The sequence below is a fragment of the Papio anubis genome, chromosome 12 (assembly GCF_008728515.1).
Source record: "Papio anubis isolate 15944 chromosome 12, Panubis1.0, whole genome shotgun sequence".
Classification (NCBI taxonomy): domain Eukaryota; kingdom Metazoa; phylum Chordata; class Mammalia; order Primates; family Cercopithecidae; genus Papio; species Papio anubis.
Genome location: NC_044987.1, coordinates 4,972,574 through 4,992,375, shown reverse-complemented (window position 1 = coordinate 4,992,375; position 19,802 = coordinate 4,972,574). Strand labels below are relative to the sequence as shown.

The window sequence follows — 19,802 nt, the reverse complement described above, 5'->3', positions numbered from 1 at the left end:
AGCTAGTATCTCTCTGGGAGGATCATGGCAGACAGGAGGCAGACTAGATTGCAGCTCCCACTCAGATGGACAGAGCAGCGTGTGCAGTATTGCATCATGAACTTTTGCTCCAGAATGACTGCAGGAATAAATCAGGAAAGCCAAGAGAACCCACAGACCTTCTGAAGGAACTGAATTGCTCCTGCAGGACCTGGGAGACACCGTGAGTGCCCAAACTGTGGAAGTGGGAAAGGGGTGTTGTTCACCCCCAAACACAACCTCACTGGGGAACCTCAAGATCTAGATTCACAGGAGAAGATTCTGACATTACCTGGAGCTGAGTCAATTCAGAGAGCCGTGTGAAATGCAGGGGTAGAGGAAGCAGTGGGAAAATCCCTGTGGGCTCTCTGGGTCCCCTGGCAAGCCATTTCTGCCTTGCCTCCCAGGGGCCATTGGGGAGGGCTACCAGAGGCACTGGGAAAAGGCCACATGGAGAAGGAAGCCTCCAGCTGAACTTTGTAACAATTCCAACTGAACAAGAAGTCTACTGGCCAAAACTACAGGGAGGGCATGAATCCGGTGTGCAGATCACAGGCAGGGAAGCACGAAGGGTTCACAGCTTTCACAGCTGGGAGACTGGTAGCCTGGGGCAAGCTCTCAGCCCTGCTTGCCCACTGCCTGGACACAGACTCAGTGTGTTGAGCGGGGAATGGTGAGAGTGAGACTGGCCCTTTGGGTTGTGTGGGAGCTGGGTGAGGCCTGTGACTGCCAGCTTTCCCTCACTTCCCTGACAACCTGCATGACACAGCAGAGGCAGCATAATCCTCCTAGAAACATAACTCCATTGACCTGCGAAGCACGACTCCAGCCCCCACAGCAGCCACAGCAAGACCCGCTCAAGGAGAGTCTGAACTCAGACATGCCTAGCACTCCCCCCACTTAATGGTCCTTTCTACCCACCCTGATAGCTGAAGATGAACGGCATATACTCTCGGGAGTTCTACGGCCCCACCCACTACCTGGTCTCTCCCATACTACCACAGCTGATGCTCTCCTGAAAGTGCCACCTCCCAGCAAGAGGCCAAGCAGCACAAAAATAGTTCATTAAACCACCAAAACTAAGGACCCTCACAGAGTCCAACTCACCCCCCACCACCTCCACCAGAGCAGGTGTTGGTATCCACAGCTGAGAGACCCACAGATGGTTCATATCACAAGACTCTGTACAGAGCAACTCCCAGTGCCAGCCCAGAGCCTGGCAGACCTGTTGGGTGACTAAATTCAGAAGAGAGAGAATAATTCCTACAGCTCAGATCTCAGGAAGTCACATCCCTAGGAAGGGCGGGAGGACTACATCACGGGAACACCCGGTGGGACAAAAGAATCTGAACAACAGCCTTGAGCCCCTAGACCTTCCCTCCAACAGAGCCTACCCAAATGAGAAAGAACTAGAAAACCAACTCTGGTAATATGACAAAACAAGACTCTTTAATACCCTCCAAAAAATCACACTAGCTCACCAGCAATGGATCCAACAAAAAAAAAAAAAAAAAAAAAAAAAAACCTGATTTACCTGAAAAAGAATTTATAAGGTCAGTTATTAAGCTAATCAAAGAGGTGCCAGAAAAAAGCAAAGCCCAATTTAGGAAATAAAAAAATACAAAAAATAAGGGGAGAAAGGTATCATATAATAAAAAGCAATCAAAACTTCAGGAACCAATGGATGCACTTACAGAAATTCAAAATGCTCTGGAAAGTCTCAGCAATAGAAGTGAAAGAGCAAGAGGAAGAACCTTAGAGTTCCAAGACAAGGTTTTCAAAATAATCCAACAAAGACAAAGAAAAAAGAGTAAGAAAATATGAACAAAGCCTCCAAGAAGTCTGGGATTATGTTAAATGACCAAACCAAAGAATAATCAGCATTCCCGAGAAGAAGAGAAATCTAAAAGTTTGGAAAACATATTTGGTTATCCACTACTGGGTATCTACCCAGAGAAAAAGAAGTCATTATACAAAAAGGATACTTGCACACACGTTTATAGCAGCACAATTCTCAGTTGTAAAAATGTGGAACCAACCCATATGTCCATCAATCAATGAGTGAATAAAGAAACTGCCATATACATATACAATGAAATACTACTCAGCCATAAACAGGAATGAATTAATGGCATTCACAGCAACCTGGATGAGACTGGAGACTATTATTCTAAGTGAAGTAACTCAGGAATGGAAAACCAAACATTGCACATTCTCACTCATATATGGGAGCTAAGCTATGAAGATACAGAGATGTAAGAATGACACAGTGGACTTTGGGGACTCAGGGAGAAAGGATGGGAAGGGAGTGACGGATAAAAGACTACTACAATTTGGGTGCAGTGTCTACTGCTCGGGTGATGGGTGCACCAAAATTTCACAAATCACCACTAAAGATCTTACTCATGTGACCAAACACTACCTGGTCCCCAATAACCTATGGAAATAAAATAATTTTTTTAAAAAAACGAAACTAGGCTGCACATGGTGGCTCACGTCTGTAATCCCAGCACTTCGGGAGGCCGAGGCGGTGGATTACCTGAGGTCAGGAGTTTGAGACCGGCCTGGCCGACATGGTGAAACCCTGTCTCTACTAAAAGTACAAAAATTAACTGGGCGTGGTGGCACACACCTGTAATCCCAACTACTCGGGAGGCTGAGGCAGGAGAATTGCTTGAGCCCGTGGGACAGAGGTTGCAATGAGCCGAGATCATGCCACTGCACTCCAGCCTGGCCAACAGAGTGAGATTCTGTGTCAAAAAGAAAAGAAAAAGAAACTAATAGGGAACAAAAGCTAGTATCACTCTTACACGAGATCTTTAGGTATTACACAGTAAAACTATCTCAATCTAAGTAAGAACTAAGTAAATAAATAAAATGACAATAAGGGACTTTTATGCATCCAAAATTTTCAGGCAAAGATCATAAGTTCTCTAGCATCATTACATGTCCAGGTTATACTTATCGAGCCTTACTTATTCCTTCCCACACATTAACATTTCAGAATTATGTATCATTGATAACAGGTATTCTCTAAACTCACCTGACAGGGTTAATATCAAAAAATAAAAACAAAATTAATGGCATTTAAATAAAAATAGCCTCTGGCTTGAGCCCATCCTGGCGACGACAGTGAAATTCCAGCATCTCCCCAATCTTCTCAGAGTTCTTGGATGGCCTGAGAATGATCCCCACAGCCTCTAGACAGTACCAGCAACGTTCTTGCAAGATGCTCCCCTCCTTCTTTCAATTGGTTCCACCTCTGTCTGCTAAGGCTGCTTTCCTTTCTCTCTTATGGCTCACTTTACTGATACTGAACTCCTCCCTTTCGAATATTGAGATCTACTGTGTCCTGGGGCTGGGGCTGTACCTCTCCTGTATCACTCCCCTGCTCCTCACCATCACTGCTTCTGTCCTGAGCCACAAGCCCTCAGCTAAGCCACAGCATGCAAGTGTGTGTTTCAGTCCAGAGGCAGAGCTGGAGGCCACTTGCTCCAGAAGAAAACGTGCACTTCACTTTCTTACCTTGCTGCATCCACAAGAGGGAGCCTCGTGCCAGCTTCTCCAGTCAGAGTGGTAGCCCCCAAGACTTCCTCTTCCATCCACCTTTAGGTGCAGCATCCAACAAGGTCAAAATCACAATGTCTTGCATCTAATCAAAAATTACCAGGCATGCAAAAAAACAGAAAAATATGACCCTTAATATAGAGAAAACAAACATGAAAAACAACCCAGAAAAGACACAGTCCATAGAATTAGTGGAAATAGTTATAATTGTATCCTATGTGCTCAGAAATTTAGAAGACTGAACACGTGTTGACAGATATATTTTTTAAAATACCTTTTTCTGAAATTAAAACTACAATGTTTAACATGAAAATACATTGGATGAGATTAACAGCAGATTAGACACTAAGAAGAAAAGATATGTGAACTTGAAGACAGCAATAAAAAGTATTCAAATTGAAATACAAGGAGAAAAAAACGACTGAAAAGAAACGAGAAGAGCATCAGGGCATTGCAGGACAATTTCAATCAGTCTGAAAAGTGAAAAGATGCTTCCAGATCTAAAAAAGAATCCTTTAGCCGGGCGCGGTGGCTCAAGCCTGTAATCCCAGCACTTTGGGAGGCCGAGGCGGGTGGATCACGAGGTCAGGAGATCGAGACCATCCTGGCTAACATGGTGAAACCCCGTCTCTACTAAAAATACAAAAAACTAGCCGGGCGTGGTGGCGGGCGCCTGTAGTCCCAGCTACTCGGAGGCTGAGGCAGGAGAATGGCGGGAACCCGGGAGGCGGAGCTTGCAGTGAGCCGAGATCGCGCCACTGCACTCCAGCCTGGGTGACACAGCGCGAGACTCCGTCTCAAAAAAAAAAAAAAAAAAAAAGAATCCTTTAAATTTTCAAAGAGCCCATCAGAATTTTTAATAGCTCTATTAGAAAAAGAAATTTTCATTTTGCTGCTTAAGTTCCAGCAGGCCAATCTTTGTGATGAATCCCTTGGGATGTTGCCAATCCAGACAGGCAGCTCTTAAGGTGACACAACAGTCATCCCAGGACTTACCATCACATCAGTCATTTTGTTACTGTCTTTAATCATGTAAAATACTTGACCAATGAGGGTTCCTTCCAGAAATGCAAAAGTTATTCAACAATAGGAATCCTGTCTACATCAATCATTACATTTATAAATTAAGAGGAAAACCCACATGATTTCATGAATATAAAAAGGCATTTCTCTAATATTTAACAGCATTCTAATAAAAACATTAACATAGGAATAGAGAGAAGCTATCTAAACAAGATGAAAACTGTTTACCAAAACAGAATTCTATTTTTAATCATGATGGAATAATAGAGACTAGATGTACCTTCCCTCCTCGCGTAACTAAAAGCTGGACAAAATATATGAAGCGAAAGTTTTCAGACATTGGACAACAGGTAGTGCAAGACTGTGATCCCTGAGAGAAAGACAAGTGAGATGAGCCCTGCAAATACCCGCAGCTCACTTCCTGGAGAATTTCCAGGCTGACCACAGGAAAAAGATACCGAAACAGAGTCCAACAGCCTCACTGATTAAGGAGACAAAGTTTAGAGTTCCAGCAGGGCAAAATGAGAAAAAATTGTGAGGCAAAGTACAAAGAAAAAGAACAGCAGAGAGTGAGGGTTCCAGAGATCTGCAGAGCAGTCCCTCAAGACTTTGGCTGAGTACTGCTATGCGCTTGTGTAAGGAGACTACTGAGGCTGGGGAAAGAACAGCAGAGAAGAGTAAGCAGAACAATTTCAGGAGTTCACACAGGACCAGAAATAGTGTCTTCCCTAGCCAGTTTGGGAAGATCTCCTAATACGGTGGGGCATTGGGTACAGTTCTCAAAAGCTTATTGCTTCAGTGGGGCCAAATTAACCCTCAGTGTAAAAGTAAAGTATCTAAAGGAATGTTTAGAAATCCAGCACCCAATAACGTAAAGTGTACAATGTCTGGCATTCAATAAAAGATTACCTGGTATGCAAATCAGCAACAACATATGACCCAGTACCAGAAAAAAAAAAAATCATTCTATAGACATAGACCTATATATGACTCAGATGTTAGAATTTGCAGGCAAGGACATCAAAACAAGAATTATAAATTCACTCCGTATGTTCAAGAAGTACAAGAACGTATAAGTATAGTCAGGAGAAAAATGAAATGCCTAACTAAACTTCTAGAAATGAAAAATACCATAACTAAACTGAAAAATACATTGGCAGGATTAACAGCAGATTAAATGCTACAAGAGGAAAGATTTGTGAATCTGAAGATATAGCAACAGGAACTATCCAAATTAAACACTGAGAGAAAATATAAGCCAGAAAAAAAACTAAACAAAGCATCAGTAAGTTGTGGGACAATATAAAGTAGCCCAACGTATACATAACTGGAGTATCCAGAAGAGGGGAGGAAAATAATACTTGAAAAAAATGGCCATTTTTTCCCAAATTTAATGAAAATAATTAACCCACATGTATTAGCCAGGGCTCTACAAAGAAACAGAAGGAATAGGATATATATATATAGTATTAATATTAGTATTATACTGTACATAGTTTATATATGTAAAATATATTACAGGTGTGAGCCACCATACCCAGTATATGTATTATTTATATATGTAAATATGTGGTATTTTTACTAATATAAATATATTGGTAACATATAAGTATATTTACATATACGAACATATTAGAGGGAGAAAGATTATATGAAGAATTGGCTCACGCAGTTATGAAGGCCAAGAAGTGCCATGATCTGCCATCTTCTAGTCAGAGACCCAGGAAGGCCAGTGCCATAATTCAGCCAGTGGTTGAGTCCATCCAGAAGCACTCTCATGGACACACCAAAAATTATGTTCAACCTGCACGGCCCATGGCCCAGTCAAGTTGACACACAAAATTTATTATCACAAGTCTACCCTTTGTCAACTTGGCACCCATACACGTCTCCTCAAACTTATTTTCCAAATAAAAATAATAGGTCGTAATTCTGCCTATCTTAATACTACCCTGGATACAATAAAAAACACAGTAACTTCTTTCCCAGATGAGGAGGTAAAATCCTTGAAAGAAGTTTACTCTTTGATATCCTGTAACACTTGGCTGGGTGCAGTGGCTCACACCTGCAATCCCAGCACTTTGGGAGGCCAAGGCAGGCAGATCGCTTGAGCTCAGGAGTTCAACACCAGCCTAGGCAACACACTGAAACACCAACTCTACAAAAAAATACAAACATTAACCAGGCATGGTGGTATGTGCCTGTAGTCCCAGCTACTTGGAAGGCTGAGGAGGGAGGATGACTTGAGCCCAGGAGGCAGAGGTTGCAGTAAGCCAAGATTGTGCCACTGCACTACAGCCTGGGTGACAGAGCCAGACCCTGTCTCAAAAAATATTAAATTAAATTTACAATACTTAAATAGTATGATATAAAATAGTATAAATACACCTTATGTTACATGATAAGGGCATAAATGTGGAAGGATAACAAAGATACACACACAAATGTGTTTACGCAAAATAAGGAGAAAATAGACATGGCAATTTACCATCTTTGTTTCTGTAATTGGCCACATGGTCATGGCCAGTATTTACAACTACCTTTTCCCACCACCCATTCTGTATTCCCGTTGCCTTCAGCAAGCACCTCAGCTTTATCCAGTAGGGCAACCTCAACTTTTATTCCTGAAGTGTCTGAGCCATTTGTAGCCCTGCCTGGTTGGGTTGTAGTTTTCTATTGACATAAAACACAGGGCATGGTAATACTAAAAGATACCCTAAGGAATCTCCTGTATTCTGGATATACTTTTCCTTAACTCCATTGTGGAATAGTAGTCCAATTTCCCCCTTGGTAGTCAGGAACAATCATCCCTGCCAATACTGTAATATGAGGACCCCAAAGTGGCCAGGCAGAAGTCTTAACTTCCAGTTCTTGGGATCATTGTTGTGTCTCCTGGTGGAAATATCCCTGCCTTATGGAAATATCCCTTCCTCTAGAACTAAGACCTCTAGGTCAGCAAAGCATAAAGTCAGGAACAGGAAGCAAAAATTTTGCTAGTGTGTCACTTGGGGTAATAGTGAGTGGTGCCATTCCCACTTTTGTCCTTTGATTTCCTGACCTGTGAGTGCTACTAGCTACAGGAGAAACAAGATCTTATATTGGACTCTGATTCATAGCATATACTGCCTTCTGGGGAACTTCACTCCACCCCCGCAAGAAATTGCCACCTAGCTGGTGTCGTAACTGAGACTTCAAAATGCTATTCCACTGTTTTATCAAGCCAGTTGCTTCAGGATGATGGGGAACATAATCAAACCAGCAAATTCCATGGGCATGGGTCCATTGCTGTGTTTCTTTTGCTGTAAAGTGAGTTCCTTGATCAGAAACAACGCAATGTGAAATACTACAATGATGAATAAAGCATTCTACAAGCCCATGGATGGTAGTTTTGGCAGAAGCACTGTGTGCAGGGAAGACAAAACGATATCCAGAGTGAGTGTCTATCACATTAAGAACAAACACTGTCCCTTCTATGATGAAACGTCCCCACATATCAACCTACCACGAGGTGGCTGTGTGATCACCCTAGGGACTCAATGTTGGTCTCTGCTCAGTGTTGACCGTATCAGGGACTCAATGTCGCTCTCTGCTGTTGGCAGATTGGACCTTCAGCAGTGACTGTAAGCCAGGTTGGCCTTGTTGAGTGAAGTCCACGTCACTCTACCAAGCATAACCTCCATCACTGCCATCACGGTCACTTTGTTCATGAGACCATTAGGCAATGAGAGAGGTAGCTAAGAAAAAAGGGCAAGCAGTATCCGCAGAATGGGTCATCTTGTCCACTTGATTATTAAAATTCCCTTTGGTGAATATTCACATGGGACACAAATATCACCATGTGTTTTGCACACTCAGAGAAGTCTGTCCATATATCTCTTCCTTAAATTTGTCACCAATTTTCCAATCATGTTCCTCTCAATTCCCTGAACATCCAGCCAAACCACTGGCCACAGCCTGAAGTGATATATAATCACAGGTCTGGCCATTTCTCCTTCCAAGAAAAGTGCACAATCAGATGCACTGCTCAAAGCTCTGACTAGTAAGATATCCCTGTCTTTCAGGGATATCCCAGTAAGAGGTTCTAGTACTGCAGCTGTCCACTTTTGGGTGGTGTCTGCATATTGTGCAGAACCATCTGCAAACCAGGCCTGAGTCTTCTCCTGTCGATTGATCATAGGGAACTCCTGGTAACACCATAGGTGCAGGCAGTGGGAGAGAAGGCAGTGCTGCAAGAGTAGATACCATGAGCATTTGGGCCACTTCTTCATGGAACTTACGTGTGCCTTCAGGGCCTATTCCAACCAGATCATGTATATACTACTTCCATTTGATGATGGAGTGCTGTGTATGCCAAATTTTATGACTTGGTGGATCGGATAACACCCAGTTCATGAATAGGCAGCTCGGGTTGCATGGTAACTTGGCAGCCCATGGTCAAACATTCAGTCTCTACTAAGGCCCAGTAGCAGACCAAGAATTGTCTCCCAAAAGAAAAGTAGTCATCTTTGGAGGACGGCAGGGCTTTTTTCCAAAATTCTATAGGCTTGCACTGTGATTCTTCCATTCATCCCTATCTGCCGTTGACACCTCAAGCACCATGGGTCCACTGGATCATATGACTCAAGCAGGAGAGCAGCTTGCACAGCAGCCTGGTCCTGTTGCAGAGCTTTCTCTTGTTGTGGGCCCCACTCAAATCCAGCAACTTTTTGGGTTACTGGGTAAATGGGCCAGAGTAACACTCGCAAATGAGGAATGTTGACTCTAAAATCTTAAGAGGCCCACTTTCTTGGTTGTAGGAGGGGCCAGATGCAACAATATACCCTTCACTTTAAAAGGGTTGTCTAGCCATGCTCCACGCCACTTGACAAATAGACATTTTGCTGACATACAAGCAAAATTTGCCTGAATTTTAGGCAAGTCACACAAACGTCTTACCAATAAGTCTAGAGTAGCTGTTATTTCTTACTCACCAGGTCTAATCAGCATTTAAAATGCTGGAGGAAAAAAAATCCAAAAAAAGGATCACTAAGATTAAAACAACATCAGGTAGCCTAACAACCGTATAATTGAAGTTCCCAGGAAAAAGGAGGAAAAAAAAAAAAAACTTGAAAAAAGCGGCCATTTTTTCCAAATTTAATGAAAATTATTAATCTAAATATTCGAAAATAGGCTGTGCATGGTGGCTCATGCCTGTAATCCCAGCACTTTGGGAGGCCAAGTCGGGCAGATTACCTGAGGTCGGGAGTTCAAGACCAGACTGGCTAACATAATGAAACCCTGTGTCTACTAAAAATACAAAAATTAGCCAGGCATGGTAGTGGGTGCCTGAAATCCCAGCTACTCAGGAGACTGAGGCAGGAGAGTGGCTTGACCCTGGGAGGGAGAGGTTGCAGTGAGCCAAGATCGCACCACTATACTCCAGCCTGGGAGACAGAGTGATACCCTGTCTCAAAAAAAAATAAAAATAAAAATAAATATTCAAAAAAATAAACTATCCTCAAGTAAGATAAACATTTATTTAAAACACCAAGGCACATCATAAACAACACACTGCTGGAAAGCAGTGACAAAAAAACTTTAAAGTAGTCAGAGGCACACTGCAATGACAGCAAACTTCCTAGGGTGAATGTAAGCCAAGAAACAATAGTGAGGCCACTTTAAAATACTGAAACTGCCAGTCTAAATTTCTATACCCAGTGTAGTGGTTGGCTGGAGCTACCTTAACAAAGTACCACAAACTGGGTGCCTTCAACAACGGAAATGTATTGTCTTACTGTTCTAGAGGCTAGAAGTTTGAGATCAAGGTGTCCCACAGGGTTGGTTCCTTCTGAGGGCTGTGAGGAATACTAGGTTCCATGCCCCTTTGGTGGCTTCTGGCAGTTTGCTGGCAAGTTTTGGAATTCCTTAGCTTCTGCTGCTTCACACCAACTTCCACCTTCATTTTCACCTGGCATTCTCGCTCTTCAGTGTGTCTCTGTCCAAATTGCTCCTTTTGATAAGGACACCAGACATACTGGATTAGGGCCCCATTCTATTCCAGAATGAACTCATCTTAATGTACTAATTACATTTGCAATCACTTTATTTCCAAATTAGCTCAGATTCTGAGGTACCCAGGATTAGGACTTAAATATAAGAATTTGCGGGGACATGATTCAACCTACAATACTCAGTAAAAGTATCTTTTGGTGGGGCATGGTGGCTCACACTTGTAATCCCAGCACTTTGAGAGGCCAAGGCAGGCAGATCACCTGAGGTCGGGAGGTTGAGACCAGCTGACCAACATGGAGAAACCCCGTCTCTACTAAAAATACAAAATTAGCCAGGCGTGGTGGTGTATGCCTGTAATCCCAACTACTCTGAAGGCTGAGGCAGGAGAATCGCTTGAACCCAGAGGCAGAGGTTGCAGTGAACTGAGATTGCACCATTGCACTCCAGCCTGGGCAACAAGAGTGAAACTCTGTCCCCCACAAACAAAAAAATAGAAAAGACATACCAAAAGGCAAAAAACACAACTTGAAAAAATGGAGCAAACATCAGAACGAGACTTAGACATGTCAGGGACGTTGGAATTATCAGACCAGTAATTTAAAACACCCATGATACATATGTGAAGGGCTCTAGTAAATAGCATGCAAGAACTAATGGACAGGCAGGGCGCAATGGCTCAGGACTATAATCCCAGCACTTTGGGAAGCCGTGGCGGGCGGATCTCCTGAGGTCAGGAGCTTGAGGCCAGCCTGACTAACATGGTGAAAACCTGTCACTACTAAAAATACAAAAAATTAGCTGGGCGTGGTGGCGGGCACCTGTAGTCCCAGCTACTTAGGAGGCTGAGGCAGGAGAATGGCGTGAACCCGGGAGGCAAAGCTTGCAGTGATCCGAGATCGCGCCACTGCACTCCAGCCTGAACGACAGAGAGAGACTCCATCTCAAAAAAAAAAAAAACCCTCACTCTAAGACTATTTAATTTTCCTGATACACAGTTCATACCAAAAAGGTAAGATAAATGCTCAATTCTTTCCTTTTAATTACTAATTTTTTAACAAATAATTTGGTGCCTTAGCAATCTCCAAAACTGTCTAGTTTTATTTATCTTTCTCTTTTGAACTATAAATCAATATTTTTATGAATTCAATGTTTTTATATATATTCAATATGTTATAAGTTGTTGGCATTATGTTGGGTTTTCAAATTATCCCATCGTTAGACAGAACGTCCCTTCAAGCTAGCTCCTGTTTTCTCTGGACAAACTCCTTTTTCTTTTAACCTAGGTTTCCCCAAGTCAGAGCCAAAGGAAAGGCTTCTGTGTAGGTAGGTAGTGCATTTGGGAAGGTGATTCCACGGAGCAGGAGTGAATGCCATGGGGAATGCTAGGAAGCGGGGACATGTTGGCCACTGGGAGCCTTTTTCTTTTTTTCTGACTTGTACTTTCTGAGGAGCATTTTAAAACATGTCTCAGAATTCTCCACCTAATGGCAAAGAGGTGAAACATTTATACACTGGCTGCTACTCCTCACTGATCAAGAGTAACAAGAGTAACCTCCTGGGTTACTCCACCCAAATTCCCAGTTGCACTTGCATGATCATTAGGTGGGTTCCTACCAAGTTTCTATACCTAGGAAAGAGTCAGATACACTCTAAGGTGGAAAACAAGTGATCAGTAGCACAACCAGACAGGAAACATTATCTGTTTATCCCTGTACAAAACCTGTCAAAGCTTGCATAAACAACTGACCCCAGCTACGACCGAAATAAGAGGTGAGGCTGGGAGGACTTTGAATGTTGCACAAGAGGTGTCTGGTGCTGTTCACTCTGAGCTATTCATGCATCTCCTAAGTCTAGTCTATCACAGAACCTCCTTCAACAGTGATCAGCCACAATTTCTGCAAGAATTCCATGTAAGTGGGTAAGTGGAACAAATTACAGTTCCCACTGCTCAGCAGGTCCAAGGCCATGATTGGGATAGTCATCACATACCACCTTCATCCTCACTTCAGCCTGCAGCATACTTCTGAAAAGAAGTTAATCTCTTGAGGGTTTGTTTTTTTTTTTGCCTTTGAGTATACATGTGATTGCTATATTGTAAATGCAAATTCCTGAAAGACTGTTTCTGAAAGCAGAATGATGCAGCAGAAAATGAAAAGGTTTTCCTCTTATTCCAGCAGTATCTTGTCTTCAAAGAGAAGTCCATTACATCTTGCCTTGATTTTTACGGTTGTGTTCTTGGATGGAAAGCTTAACTGGGTAGTAATTTCCAAATGTTCTTTATAACCACTCTGTATATTATAAGCAAAATTGTTTCATATTTTGTTGTATCTTTTCCTGTTTAGCACTTCATGCTTTTTAGTCTATTGCATTTGAGAATGTAGTTTAGAAATTATTTCACTGTTAAAGCCATGTGAAAACTAATAGAAGATAATGAAAATGAGTGTACGTTATTTTGTATTTAACTTACTGTTTTGTGGTGTGTGTAAACAAAACATTAGAAATATGTTGTCTTTTTATAATAATGCTCTTTGACCTCATTTAAAGTGATCTGCCAGGAGGTCTCAATGATCAAGTTTTTGTTTACTCTAGTGTGTTTTATTCCAATACCTAAGGAATTCAGCCAACTTTGTTTCTATCATCAGATAGTCTCAGAAAATAATGTGCTTTATCTATATTATTGCCTCTTTTCAATATTTAAGAGAATAATTGTCTTCTGGTTTCTACTAAGCCTAGTATTAATCACTAAAGACCTAAAAAAAGTGAGTAATTTTTTTCTTCCGTTACAGTATTTGGATAGCCCATTCAAGATAATGGTGGTGTGAAAATGAATCATCCAAGCCTTTTTGCCATATCTAAATTTTGAATAATACCCACTTCCAAAAATTTTAAATATTGTCTTATAGCAGTCACTACCACTTGCATTAATCCTGTATATTCAGTGGATGTGAAGTGATAATTTGGTATTGTATCAGAAGTAGTGTTAGTCACTGGTCTTGCTCGTTGAACATTATTTTCATTTGTAAAATTAGGGAATTGGTTTGTTATGATGGGAAATAAGTTAATTTTCAGGGTCCTGAGAAAGTTGCTTCATTCATGGCAGTGCTTGGGATAACTACAGTAACTTTTTTTCAGGTATTTGGTGTCATGTTTTGGAGTTAAATGTTTAGTGCTTACGTAATTTTTAATTATTACATAATTTTTATTGGTATCTTACCTTTTGGTATGAACTGTGTATCAGGAAAATTAAATAGTCTTAGAGAATGAGTTGTGTTTTTTTTGAGACGGAGTCTCACTCTGTCGTCCAGGCTGGAGTGCAGTAGCGCCATCTCGGCTCACTGCAAGCTTTGCCTCCCAGGTTCACGACATTTTCCTGCCTCAGCCTCCCGAGTAGCTGGGACTACAGGTGCCCGCCACCACGCCCAGCTAATTTTTTGTATTTTTAGTAGAGACGGGGTTTCATCATGTTAGCCAGGATGGTCTTGATCTCCTGACCTTGTGATCTGCCTGCCTCGGCCTCCCAAAGTGCTGGGATTACAGGCGTGAGCCACGGCGCCCGGCCGAGAGTTTTTATTTATAGGATACTGCACTCCAGCCTGGGTGACAAAGTGAGACTCTGTCTTAAAAATAATAATAAAATAAGTAATGAAGGTAACTTTCCATATCTTCCTGTTATGCTCATACATGTAACACACATGTAAACATTTTTAAAACAACCATGTATGTGTGTGTAATATAATCTCATTAATGTGAATCAAATGAACAAAAAAAAAATTACCAACTCGATCTAACATACATATCCTGAACACTCCACCCAACAACAGCAGAGCACACAGGCTTCTCAAGTGCACGTGGAACATTCTTCAGGAAGACCATATGTTAAGCCACAAATCAAATCTCAGTAGATGTTAAGAGATAATCATAAAAAGTATCTTCTCTAACCACAGAAACATGAAGTTAGAAACCAATAATAGAAGAAAAACTTGAAAAATTACAAATTTGTGGATATCAAACAACACATTCTTAAGAAAACAATAGGTCAAAGAAGAAATCACAAAGGAAATTAGAAAATACTTAGAGATGAACAAAACGAGAACACAACATACCAAAACTTGTGGAATACAACAAAAGCAGTGCTGGGGGAGACAATTATAGCTGAAAATGCTTGTATTTTGAAAAGAGTGATGATCTCAAATCAACAACCTAACTTTACAACTCAAGGAACTAAAAAAATGAGAACAAACTAAACCAAAATCTAGCCAAGGGAAGGGAATAATAATGATTACAGCAGAAACACATAAAATAAAGAGCAGAAAAACAACAGAGGAAATTAACGAAACTCAAAATTGGTTCTTTGAAAAACATTAATGAAATTGACAAACCTTTAGCTAGATTGACTAAGAAAAAGAGAGAAGTTTCAAATTACTTAAACCAGAAATGAAAGTGAGAATATTACTACTAATTCTATATAAATAAAAAAGATTTTAAGAGAGTATTATGGACAGTTGGACTCCAACAAATTGGATAACTGGTATAGTTTGAATGTTTCTGCTCCCTCTAAAATTCATGCTGAAATTTAATCCAAATGCAACAGTATTAAGAGGTGTGACTCTTGGGAAGCAGAGCCCTCATGAACGGAATTAGGTGCCCAAGGGGTTTAACTGAGGGAGTCCACCCCTTTTCCCCTTCCATGCCTTCCACCATGTAAGGACACAGAGTTCCTCTTCTCCAGAGGATGCAGCAACAAGGTTTCATATGTTGGAAGAAGCAGCTGGCCTCTCACCAGATCCTGCTGCCACCTTCATTGTGAACTCCCCAGCCTCCAGAACTGGGAGAAATAAACTTCTGATCCTTATAAATTACTCCGTATTAGATATTTTGTTATAGCAGCACAAACAGACTAAGACAATAATGAAGATAATTCATAGAACCCACAAAACCCATTAAAACTGAGTCATGGCAAGCCAAATCCAACAGCACATCAAAAAGATAATTCACAATAGCCAAAATACGAAAACAATCTGAATGTCCATCAAGTGATGAATAGATAAACAAAATATATATGTACACACACACAATGGAATATTATTCTGCCTTCAAAAGGAATGAAATTCTGATACATAACACAACATGGATGAACTTGAAGGCATTATAAGTAAAATAAGTCAGACACAAAAAGACAAATATTGTATGATTCCACTTATATGAGGTACCTACAGTAGTCAAATTCATAGAGACAGAAAGAACAGTGGTTACCAGAGGCTAGGGGGAGGGAGGAATGTGGAGTTAATGTTTAATGGGTACAGAGTTTCAGTGTGAGGTGATGAAAAAGTTCTGGAAATGGATAGTGATGACAGTTGCACAACCTGTGTAAATATACTTAATGTCACTGAACTGTGCAATTAAAAATGTTTACCACATTTTAGAAAGAAAGAAAGGCATTCTATAGTTCAGTGTGGACCCTCAGCCACCCTCACTTGTCCTTGTTACCTGCCTGGCTCTGTATCTTGAATTTTATTTTATTTTAATTTTTTTTTTAAGACAGGGTCTCACTCTGTCTCCTAGACTGGAGTGCAGTAGCACCATCATAGACCACTGCAGCCTCAAACTCCTGGGCTCAAAAGATCCTCCTGCCTCAGCCTCTCAACTAGTTAGGATTACAAGTGTGTGCCACAATGCCTCACTAATTTTTAAAATTTTTATAGAGATGGGGTCTTGCCGTGTTGTGCAGGCTGGTCTCAAACTCCTGGCCTCAAGCAATCCTCCCACCTTGACCTCCCAAAATGCTAGGATTACAGGTGTGACTCACTGTATGGGCTGCATCTTGAATTTTCACTTCCTACCTGCTTGCCCCTGTATCTTCAATTTTCAGTCATTTCTGGATAGTCTCAGGTTCTGATGAAGAATAAACCACCAGCCCACAATGACAACTGCCATGTACTGCTGAGACCCTAGAAGCTGAGACTCAAAAGAGATTAACTGACTTCGCCCCAGGTCACATAATCAAACAGAAACAGGTTCAAACACCTGCACCCGCCAGGACCCAGTGTGCACCCCCAAATCCTGATGCAACCATCAGAACTTCATCACAGCAATCCCTTTGTACCAACCTGCCAAGTTCCTGCTGCTGGAGGCACTGGCTCTGAAACCACATAGAAAGAGAGATTGGGCTTAAAGTGCCATCCTCACAGGACAAGGCTAGCACTTTCCCATCATTTCATAAAGATTGGGCGAAGGGCCCGCTCTCTTGGAAACTGGGACTCAGAATGTGATGATAGATCTTCTGCCTCTAGTAAGAATGGACTTAGAGAAGACGGGCTTTCCCAAGAGACTTAGAGTTTTGGAGGACTGTTATGGAATAGAAAGAAGGGAGGAACTGTTCTAGATCAGCAAGAAAGATTTACTACACAAAGACTGGCACGAGGGACAGCCTGGAAGAAAAGTAATCTGGTGTAACAGGAAAGGTGAGAATGGAAGGAGAGAGGTAGAGATGGCTCAGACTCAAAGTTTGATGAGTGTGAACAGGATCCAGTGAAAAGAGCAGAGACAAAGTCAAGGAGGATATGGGCTTAGGGAGGAGACTTGCATTTAGGAAAGAGTGGAGGGAATGAAGGTCAGAAGGGATCCAGTGAAGGGTAGGAGTCTCAGAACAGGTAGGGAGGAGGCTCTGAAAGAGAAGTCAGGGAGGCCCCATAAATGATTGTTACCATTTATTCAGATAGGCCCAAATACCATCAAGCTTCTGCAGTGCTCCAGGCCCTCCCATGCTCGGATCTCCCAGTCGTGATCCCTCCCAGGTGGGTTCTTCTAACTACAGGTCTGTGGGCAATGCAAGCACAAAGGTAGCAAGGCCAGCCAGTTGCAACTTTTTAACTTTACCAATGCATCATAACTATTTTCCTGGTCAATAAACATAAATCTAATTCATCATTTTTCAATGTAACACATTGCAGAAATATAATAAAATGCATGCTATATTTAACTACTCCTATGTTGACAGACATTTGCTATCTTGCACAATGCTGCAATAAGGATCTTCAAGATTATTCTTATCTACTAATTCTGTACAGTGGAGTTCCTAAACTGATTATTGGGCAAATTGAATGGTATATTGAGATTTTTCTTTAACCCATCTTTAACTTTCATTTATCATGTAAAGTAGAAGGGGAGATGTTCTGATTTGGTTAGGATATGGAATTAGCTACATATAACAAAAACCTCAAGTAACTGTGACTTACATAGACATAATTTTATTTATCTTTCACCTAACAATCTGGAGGTGGTCATTCCAGGTGGGCACTAGCGGACACTAGTTTAGTAGTCTACACTAGTAAGAGACCACTGTGTGAAACTATCCAAGGATCTAGCTTCCTTTTGCCCTAACATTGGTCTAAGATGACGCATTACCATCTTCCAGGCAGCAGGAGAGGGGAAAGGGAGAAGATGGGCACACTCTCTTCTTTGCAGGACACCACCCGGAAGTTGCCTGTATCACTTCCACTCACAGCCCATTGGCCTGAACTTAGTCATATAATTCCACCTAGCTAAAAGGAAGGCTGCTGTGTTAGTCCATTCTCAAACTGCTATAAAGAACTACCTGAGACTGGGTAATTTATAAAGAAAAGAGGTTTAATCAACTCTCAGTTCCACAGGTTATATGAGAGGCATGACTGGGGAGGCCTCAGGAAACTTACAATAAAGGAGGAAGGGCGAGAGGGAAACAAGTACATCTTCACATGATGGCAGGAGAGAGAGAGCGCAAAGGGGGAAGTGCTACACACTTTTAAACAACCAGGCCTCATGAGAGCTCACTCACTATCACAAGAACAGCAAGGGGGAAATTTGCCACCATGATCCAATCACCCCCCACCAAGCCCCTCCTGCAACACTGGAGATTACAATTCAACATGAGATTTGGGTGGGGACACAGAGCCAAACCGTATTATTTCACCCCAACCCCTCCCAAATCTCATGTCCTTGTCACATTTCAAAATCAATCATGCCTTCACATCAGTCCCCGCAAGTCCAAAGTCTTATCTGAAACAAAGCAAGTCCCTTCCACCTATGAGCCTGTAAAATCAAAAATGAGTTAGTTACTTCCAAGATACAATGGGGATACAGGTATTGGGTAAGTGCTCCTGCTCCAAAAGATACAAATTGGCCAAAAGAAAGGAGCTACAGGCCCCATGCAAGTCCAAAACCGAATAGAGACATTATTAAATCTTAGAGCTCCAAAATAATCTCCTTTGACTCCACGTCTCACATCCAGGGCACACTAATGGAAGGGGTGGGCTCCCAAGGCCTTAGGCAGCTATGCTCATGTTGGGAACAGGCCCCCCAAAACCTGGCCATAAACAAACTCTCTGCAGCACTGTGACATGTTCATGATGGCCATAACACCCACGCTGGGTGGTTGTGGGTTTACTGGAATGAGGGCAAGGAACACCTGGCCCACCCAGGGCAGAAAACTGTTTAAAGGCATTTTTAAGCCACAAACTATAGGATGAGCAATCTGTGTCTTAAGGACATGCTCCTGCTGCAGATAACTAGCCAAACTCATCCCTTTATTTCGGCCCATTCCTTCGTTTCCCATAAGGGATACTTTTAGTTAATCCCGTTTCCCATAAGGGATACTTTAAGTTAGTCTGATATCTATAGAAACAATGCTAATGACTGGCTTGCTGTTAATAAATATGTGGGTAAATCTCTGTTCGGGGCTGTCAGCTCTGAAGGCTGTGAGACCCCCGATTTCCCACTCTATACCTCTATATTTCTGTGTGTGTGTGTCTTTAATTCCTCTAGCACTGCTGGGTTAGGGTCTCCCAACCAAGCTGATCTCAACATGCTCATGTAACTCTGCAGGGCTCAGCTCCCATAGCTGCTCTCAAGAGCTGCCATTGAGTAGGCCTGCGGCTTTTCCAGGCACACAGTGCAAGCTGTTGGTGGATCTACCATTCTGGGATCTGGAGAATGGTGACTGTCTTCTCACAGCTCCACTAAGCAGTGCCACAGTGGGGACTCTGTGTGGGGGCTCCAACCCCACATTCTCCCTCTGCACTGCCCTAGTAGAGGTTCTCCATGAAGCCTCTGCCCCTGCAGCAGACTTCTGCCTGGACATTCACGCATTTCTATACATCCTCTGAAATCTAGACAGAGGCTCTCAAACCTCAACTCTTGCCTTCTGTGCACCTGCAAGCCCAATACCA

General features: G+C 42.1%; 1 long non-coding RNA gene across 3 annotated transcripts in view; it reads right to left on the bottom strand.

The window, feature by feature from the left end:
• The window catches only part of LOC101004748, a 47,532-nt gene that overhangs the window by 14,995 nt on the left and 12,735 nt on the right, over positions 1 to 19,802 (bottom strand). For 2 of the 3 annotated variants that reach the window (XR_001895303.3, XR_637985.4), the window contains exon 2: positions 3,544 to 3,670. This is a non-coding gene — a long non-coding RNA (uncharacterized LOC101004748). Of the gene's footprint in view, positions 1 to 2,730; positions 2,769 to 3,543; positions 3,671 to 19,802 lie in introns of those variants that run through there. The other variant, XR_637984.4, reaches the window with a different exon arrangement.